The sequence below is a fragment of the Camellia sinensis genome, chromosome 2 (assembly GCF_055761805.1).
Source record: "Camellia sinensis isolate YWXY chromosome 2, ASM5576180v1, whole genome shotgun sequence".
NCBI lineage: Eukaryota > Viridiplantae > Streptophyta > Magnoliopsida > Ericales > Theaceae > Camellia > Camellia sinensis.
Window position 1 is genome coordinate 168,634,674 of NC_138962.1, and position 8,963 is coordinate 168,643,636.

Here is an 8,963-nt window from a genome sequence, read left to right on the forward strand (position 1 = left end):
CTATTAGTGTGTCCCCAATCTGGGAGTCCTTTGCATTATATATAGGACAATCAGTAGTGATGGGTCATCACTCATATCCATCTATGTTGGGATGTTGGGATGGTAAACCCCAATGACAACATTTTGAGATTAATGTTGAGATGACAATTGCTATAAAATTGATGTTCCCAATATCTCCAAACATTTTGTCCCAAGATTAATCCCAAGATTAAAGTTGGGATGACAGTGTATACCCGTAATAAAATTAGATAGAAGAAGATTGAACAGGAGAAGATTATTTCTCCTTTATTTTGTACTTTTTGTAAGAAGCCATCAATTACATTAACTAAGACAATTTTAAAAATGAAATTGTTGCCCTAAAAATTGGCCAAAGTTAAAAGGATTTGAAAGTCGTTCAATAGCCATTCTAATATGGATACCTGAAATTAAAAAAAAATAAAAATTAAATTTGAAAAATAATAATAAAGTTAGATTAGGTGGATTAAAGTAAAAATGTCTAATGTTCAGATGGGCCGTTGTGCCATTGCTCTCCATTTCTTGAAACATTAACTAATAGACCCACACAACACTTCCATGCATTGTCTAACTTGAATTTTTCAAGTCTAATCAAAACAAACTAAAACATCTTGTTTTTGAAAAACAATAAAATCAAACATAAAGGCATTCTAAACAATTCTAATTTTTAAAATTACAGTAAAAATTATCACAATGATTATTGTCAAAATAGTATGAAATTCAAAAATTAAAATAGAAGACCCAAATTATTAGCATAAAAAAATCAAGTACTCGCTCTTCTTGGTTCTTGCTTCTCTACCATCTCTGCATCTAGCTAATAATCCAAAAGATAGCCAACATATAAAATGAAGCCTAGCTAGTAAAAATTTAAGATTCTTAATTTTCACAACATGTAAAATGAAGCCAAGTTAAACAATAAATAAGCAACAAATTATTGACAAATTACCTAATCAACCATTGTAGCAAACAAAGCCATAACAACTTTTTATGAGCTAATGAAACACACCTTCAAGCCAAGGCATATGTACCTAAAGCAAAAGGAAGAATAAAAAATATAAGCAAGCAAGCTCCATTATCCATTATCTAAAATCAACTCCCAAAAAATTGCCCACTGTTTATTATTAAAAATAAGATCCAACTCCCATTGATTGATTCACCAATTTGAATATACCTATATTTTTGTTAACCTTACCAAATATCCAAGGCATGTATCATTCACTATTTGGGGGGAATGTAGAAAATAAACTATGATGGATTCAGTCACTATTTTTGTGTGGGGGGGGGGGGAATGTAGAATAAACTATAAGATAACTTTGATCAATTAGGAAATTTCACATTACCAGCACTAAGTGCATTCAAGCATGGTTAATCAAACTCTCTGTAGGAAAGGTTGTTTAGTCATTTACTTGGCTTGATAGATTCACTCACTATTTGAACAACAAAAAAGTATAATTATATAAGAAAGTAAACTATTTTAATTGAGGCATTTTACAGAACATCCAAAATTTGACCATAAAAAACAACCGCCACAACTTTCTAGCAAAATTTGCAATTAGTTACCTGATCAAAGGTAATGTTGAAGAAGAAAACCAACAATTCTGTAGCAAAATTGAATTTATAGGTGTTAGAAAAATGAATCTGAAAGGTATAGAATTTAGAAAAGTGAATCTAAAAGGTTAAGCTAAATGCAAGTAAAGAAATGATGTCTATTCCTAACAAAGAAAAAATATATACAACATCATTGTAACTTAAGCCTAAACTTAGAAAACCCACATAGAAAAATCGCAAAAAAATAACAAAACACAGACCCAGAAGAATAATATTGGTAGTTGGATGATTCCCATTATCCAAAAGCAAGTTAAAAAATTATTGGGATGATTCCCATTTCTCCACAAAATCAAACCGAAAACAAAAATATGAGAGAAGATACCATTGAAACATAGTAGGAAGGCCCATTTGTTGCATAAAATTATATGATAGTGATTCTCCTCATCTTTGTTGCATAACACACAACAAATATGAAGGCCCATTTGGGAACATTATTGTTTGTTGCCCCTATATATCATGTTTGGATTGAAAGGAACTCCAAAATTTTTTGGAGGAATGAATAGGCATGATTGTAACCTATGGGAATTTCTTTTAAGGTTCTGTTTGTCTTTATTGCTTTGATTAGATGGTTTCTACTCGTGTTCTTGTCTTGATTGCTTTTAAGGTTCTTTGAGACAGTTGTTTCTTTGTTTGCTATGGGGTATGCCTTGTTTTGTTGTTTTTTTGCAATAAAACTTATAAAAGTAGTTTACCAAATAAAAATAATCCATTGTAATTAAGTTTTACCTTGTTGAAGTAAAATTTGTAAAAAATTTAATTGACTATTCTCAGAAACTCCACAATGATTCTCAGAAACCCTATAGAGTTCAACAAGCCAATAGATAGCTTGTCACACCCTCAAAATAATAACATTAAACCCATCCATATAGGGACATGCATTGATACATAAAGGTCCACATTCATCTATTCATCAGGGTATTTCATTACAACAGTGTTACATATTTACAACACAAAGGCAAATGCCCTACGGGCTTACAGCTTTCCAAGTTAACACTTGGTTACAAAAGAGAGTGCTAACTCAATTACACCTTAAGCTCTTGGCTTGAAACTATATGTAATACAATCAAGGAAAATAAGACAGCCAAAGTATGTCCGCCTCTAGCCTCCCAAGCTATGTCCTTAGAGGTGGCATGCTACCTGTACCTGAAAATGATGTTCCCATATAGGGTGAGCCACAGCCCAGCAGAGATATACTAAACCAACTATAAACAATGCCTAAAAGATTAGCAACTGATAGATGGTCGATACTTACACATTCATTTACATCTTATTACAATTCCATGACGGTCAAGTCTATGTTACAATTCACTTTCCAATTCTTATTCAACTTTGAGTTTGAAAACAAGGCTCAGCACTCTGGCCAAAACATTTGATGAGATTATAGTTCATCTCTAGAACATTTTCGAAATTCAAGGTGGATACACATTTTGGTGTTGTATCAATAACACATAAGCTACTTCCATACTTCACAAACGATGATGATATACATGTTAGTGCTATATCAAATCAAACAAACTTTTCAATAGATAAGCATATGAGCTACATCAATACTACAACAGATAAGCATATGAGCTACATCAATACCACAACAGATAAGCATATGAGCTATATCAACACTTCAATGACAAGCATATGAGCTGTATCAACACTTCAATGACAAGCATATGAGCTGTACCAACACTTCAATGGGAGAGCATATGAGCTGCATCCCTGGGTCCATCCCCCATCTTCCCTTAACCATTAACCATTAACCGGTTTAGAGGTACATCCCCCCCCATCTTCCCCTAAACCGTGGAGTACATCCCCCATCTCCTCCCATACACAAGTAATGCATATAAACACAGAATCACATACGCAATCAATCGATACATAAAGTTAATGTATTCTATCAACTGTCTACACATAATGCATATAAACACATTGGCCATATGCACTATCAACCAACACATAAAGTTAATGCGTTCTATCAACCGTCATGCTCTATGACACATCCAATTGATTAGTTTTAGTTTACCTAATCATCATACATTGTCTACAACAATCAATACTACCCTCCACCGGTAGCCCAAAGCAATTATTTCTAAACAGGAAATAGATGCACAAATGGATAATATATCAACATTCCAATTAGGTGAGCAATAAATGATTTAACTACACCCTTTAGTTCCATACATTCCCAATTTCAACATTTCCAATTCAATTCCTTATTTCCTTTAATCAATTATATACATTAATTAAATTAAACAATTAGGGCAAATTACCTTAATTAAGAAAACAACTCTAAGGTTCCACTTTCATCCACAATCCATCATCCAACTTGCACATAGGTTTATTCCAAACAAAGCCCCAAATTTTTGTATAATTACACAAAAGGCCCAAACTTTCTCAAATCTACCCAACAACACCCAACATATCAAAATGCTAAAATTTAAAGACAAAATCCATAAGGAGGAGTAGGATATCCCTACCTCAAAAGATGGCTCTCAACGGAGAAGACGAAGAAACTCAACGTGCTCCAAAGCTCAATATTTTCGGATCAAATGATAGCCCTCGACGATCAACCCAACTTTTAAAAAGACCAAAGGTAATGAGAACACTCTAGCTAGATCAAACCCTAGAGAGAAGGGAGATTCTAGAGAGAGGAGCTCTCAAAAATGGGTTTTAGAAAAGTAAGAGAGAGTGTGTGGATGTAAAAAGTGATTTAAAATAGCCTAGCTGTCAACTGATATACGACTCTCCCGCTCGAGCGGAGAACACAACGCTCGAGCGTCAAGAACAAAAACTAGGTCCGCTCGAGCGCAAAAAGGCCCGCTCGAGCGCCAAGACACAAGAATAAAGCACATCCACTCGAGCGTGAAAACCAGTCCGCTCGAGCGTAGATTTCCCCCTCCCAGAACTTACACCAAAAAGGTACTACCCGCTCGAGCGCTACCAATCCCGCTCGAGCGCGACCCGCTCGAGCACAAGAAACCAGCTCGAGCGCAGAAAGCACATCTGCAGAAGTTTTGCAGAGGCACAAAATACTGAAACTGTGAAAACCCCGCTCGAGCGCAAGAAGACCCGCTCGAGCGGACCATTCAAAAACTGGGCAACAACAATGGGAGCTAAAGCTCTAACAACCTGAAACAACCGAGCCCAACACATTCTAAAACTCGAACAAAAGAGTTTAAAACACGATAGGTACAACTGCCAACTCCACGGAACTGCGTCCGGAAAATAACAGAACAGTAAAAGGATAACCGGGATCGCTATATAGCTTTAAGTAATGCAGGGAAAAAAATGACCGACCTCATAAAAATCAACAAAAAAAATGTGTGAAAACCCCGCCATAAACCACACCTGCAAGGGGAAAAAGCTAATCATTAAATAGAATTACATCTAGAAAGTCTATTTTTCTAAAAATAGAAAGGAAACAATAGACAAATAAAGTAGAAAATGCAGTTTTAATCGAAGGATATAGCGAAGGAATTCTTTTACAAAATTGGATCACTAATTGCACCATGAAAAATAAATCGAACTATCAAAGGCACTGCAAACTTGATGCCCTCAAGCAGCTTTTTTCATGTTATTCTGTGGAGTCCTGAGCTAGTGTACATACTTTGTGAACCAAATTTTCGATATTATGTAAGTTCCATCTACCTATCCATATGCATCAGGTTAAAAACAAAAAATGGATAGTATAAAAGAAAAATATCAAAAATTAAGAATAAACAACATGCATGTCCAAGTAAGAATAAACACTCAGAAATGTTCTGCATTATCAAAAAATGCAGAACATTCTTCTTATTTCCAATAATTCCTACTAAATCAATATGAGAGAAGATACCAAGAATGGGTTTCGAACATTTTTGGTAACAACCATTCAATAGAAAAGATACAAAATTAAAGTAAAGTAAAGTAAAATGCACCCAAAATTAACAAAACCCATAAAAGTGCACCCAAAATTAAAGAAAAACAATACTCGAGAAAAAAAAACAAAGAAAAATATGATCTTTGTGGCTGAACAAAGAAAAAATTAGGAGTTGATGAATATTAGATGAATTCATATGATCTTTTCTTTTTCATGCACTTTTGTTGATATTGACAACCTTATGAATAATAATAAAATGTAAGAGGACAAAAAATAAGGCTTAAAAAAAAACAAATAATCATGATTCATATCAGACTATTATACTTACAGGTATTTGGTAATGACATTATGATAGGCTTTGCTCACTCACTCAAACGGTGGTGGGCAATGACATTATACCAAAAAAAACTTGCAATAGAAAGTACACAACAGAACACATGGGGGACCTTATCAGATATTTCAACAGATTTATTGAACCTTCTCAACTTAATTTTCAAAAAAAAAAGAAAAAAAAAAGGACAAAAACAAAAACAAAACGCGGGAAAATACCCAAATCATTATTCACTTTAGTCCCATCAGTTGCTTTTTATTTTTTGAAAAAAAAGAAAGAAAAAAGAAGATATTTCAATAGATTTATTTAAACTTACAAACTTTCAAAGTGATGCACCAAAGCTATGAATCTGGTTTAGCATGATTATCCGGTAGGTTTGAATTTTTTTTAAAAAAATGATTTTGAAAAAATTAGGAGTTGATGAATATTAGATGAATTCATATGATCTTTTCTTTTTCATGCACTTTTGCTGATATTGACAACCTTATGAATAATAATAAAATGTAAGAGGACAAAAAATAAGGCTTAAAAAAAACAAATAATCATGATTCATATCAGACTATTATACTTACAAGTATTTGGTAATGACATTATGATAGGCTTTGCTCACTCACTCAAACGGTGGTGGGCAATGACATTATACCAAAAAAAACTTGCAATAGAAAGTACACAACAGAACACATGGGGGACCTTATCAGATATTTCAACAGATTTATTGAACCTTCTCAACTTAATTTTCAAAAAAAAAAGAAAAAAAAGGACAAAAACAAAAACAAAACGCGGGAAAATACCCAAATCATTATTCACTTTAGTCCCATCAGTTGCTTTTTATTTTTTGAAAAAAAAGAAAGAAAAAAGAAGATATTTCAATAGATTTATTTAAACTTACAAACTTTCAAAGTGATGCACCAAAGCTATGAATCTGGTTTAGCATGATTATCCGGTAGGTTTGAATTTTTTTTAAAATATCAGGCAGACCAAACACACAAACAAAAAGGGAAAGGCCTCGTTGTGTTGGTTCTTAAAAATTTTAAAAAAAAAAGGGGGGGGGGGGGGGGGGAGGTAAGAAGAAAATAAGAAAGGGAAGAGAACACACACCTAGCCCAAACACCAAACTTCCATTATTGTAGCCTTCAAGAATTAATGCTGCAAAAGAAAATACTAACAATAGAAAGAGAACAGTGTAAAAAAAAGTGCATTCATTCTTTTGTGTCATTTGCAAATTCACTTTTGAACATGTTAGAATGCACATCCCAAAGTAGCCCCAATTTTGGTCAAAAAGAGCTAATGCTGAGAGTACCGATAAAAGAAAACTCATCAACAGCACCCATCTATAGAGACCCCAAAAAAAGTCAACTAACTCACAAGGTCAAATGAGTCAATTTGTACATAATGAAATAAAAACCAAATAAAAATATGTCCTCCACTGGAACTCACCTCCACAAATAACATTATCTCCTTAAAATTATAAAATGACATACTATTTGTTACCTTCTCTTGGCTGCGTTGTATTCTGTCAATTGATTGTAGGGGAAGGCAGGTCAAATATTATTTCCATCTCTCTGCTCTTCGGCAAATATTAATCAATCCATCCATCCATCTGATCAGCATGGTGTCCACACTGTAATAATGGATGCAGTTTCAAGCAAATTTTAATAATCTTCTATTACATCAGCAGCAGCAGAATCAGCTTCTTCTTCCACCTCACCATTGGGATGGGGCCAAAAGCCCACCCCCATAGGCTCTCGAGTAAAACTGAAAGGAGTTCAAAAGGCAGAGGTAAAAGTTTTTTCATGAAGTGGTAATTGTATCAAGAGCAATATCGGCAGGATCTCCAATCCATGGCCTCCCCTCTCTCCACTGAAATTTAATTCTTAACTTGCCATTAGCATCTACACCAACCACCTGGCCTTTGCCATTAGCATCTACACCAACCACCTGTCATTAAGTTGAGAAGGTTCAATAAATTTGTTGAAATATCTGATAAGGTCCCCCATGTTCTGTTGTGTACTTTCTATTGCAAGTTTTTTTTGGTATAATGTCATTGCCCACCACCGTTTGAGTGAGTGAGCAAAGCCTATGAGTGGCTGATTTTTAAATTCTTGAATGAAGTTTTTCTCTTAAGGTGGTGAATGAAAACAGTTTTCAATTCTTGAAAATTTCCCCAAATTTCCACAAATCAAACCGTAATCAACAGTTATTAATTATTCAAAATCAAAGAAAAATCAAACCGTAATCAACAGTTAAACCGTAATCAACAAATCAACAGTTATTAATTATTCAAAATCAAAGAAAAAAAACAAAGAAAAATCTGTGCAACCAACATATCAATATATATACACACAAAGAAAACCTTACAAAAAAAAAAAAAAACAGTCAAGATTTTGGAGAACCTTATGAGGAATGGTATGTGAAAACCTTACAAAGGGGTCGAAACCTCATGAGGAATGAACAGACTCTAGCAAGGCTAGCACCCAACAACCTCTTTATCTGTGAAGTCGCCGATCTGCTCTTGAATGAGAGAGAGAGAGAGAGAGAGAGAGAGAGAGAGAGAGATGGATGGAAGGGAAGAAGAAACACCGATTTGTTGCCGCGATGTCACTGATTTGGACCCACCGATCTAGCAAGGCTAGCACCCAACAAACTCTCTATCTGCGAAGTCGCCGATCTGCTCTTGAATGAGAGAGAGAGAGAGAGATGGATGGAAGGGAAGAAGAAACACCGTAGGATTGAATCTGCTCTTGAAAATGAAAATGTATGCCGATCTGCTCTTGAAGAAACACCATTGAAATATATTGAAAATGTATGCCGATCTGCTCTCGAAGAAACACCATTGAAAATGTAATTGAATCTCTTGGACACCGTAGGATTGAAATATATGTCTCTTAGACATTTTTTAGCTGTTGGATTGAATCGATCCAACGGTTCATATTTTGACAAAGAGACAACAATCCCATCAAAATTCAAAAACCACTCTCCCTTATTATATAGATATATATATATATATATATATATATATATGTATATATATACATGAACATACACAAGAAAATGTGTTTATTTATACACATTTTCTCATTTATTTCTCTTTTCATAGATAAATATGAGTTTATATATATATATATATATATATGTAGATAGATCCATATGTATGTATAG

The 8,963-nt window shown here is 34.1% G+C and overlaps 1 long non-coding RNA gene across 2 annotated transcripts; it reads right to left on the reverse strand.

Moving 5' to 3' along the window:
- Positions 1-2,501: 2,501 nt before the first annotated feature.
- On the reverse strand, positions 2,502-8,488 carry LOC114304646 (uncharacterized). 2 transcript variants are annotated; one of them, XR_003644098.2, is made up of 4 exons: positions 8,228-8,488; positions 6,903-7,742; positions 4,092-4,962; positions 2,502-2,766 (listed from the first exon to the last, which is right to left on the reverse strand). It is a non-coding gene; the product is annotated as an uncharacterized LOC114304646 (long non-coding RNA). The 2 variants fall into 2 exon arrangements; XR_014362006.1 differs by having other exon boundaries at positions 7,296-7,742; positions 8,228-8,480.
- Positions 8,489-8,963: the final 475 nt, after the last annotated feature.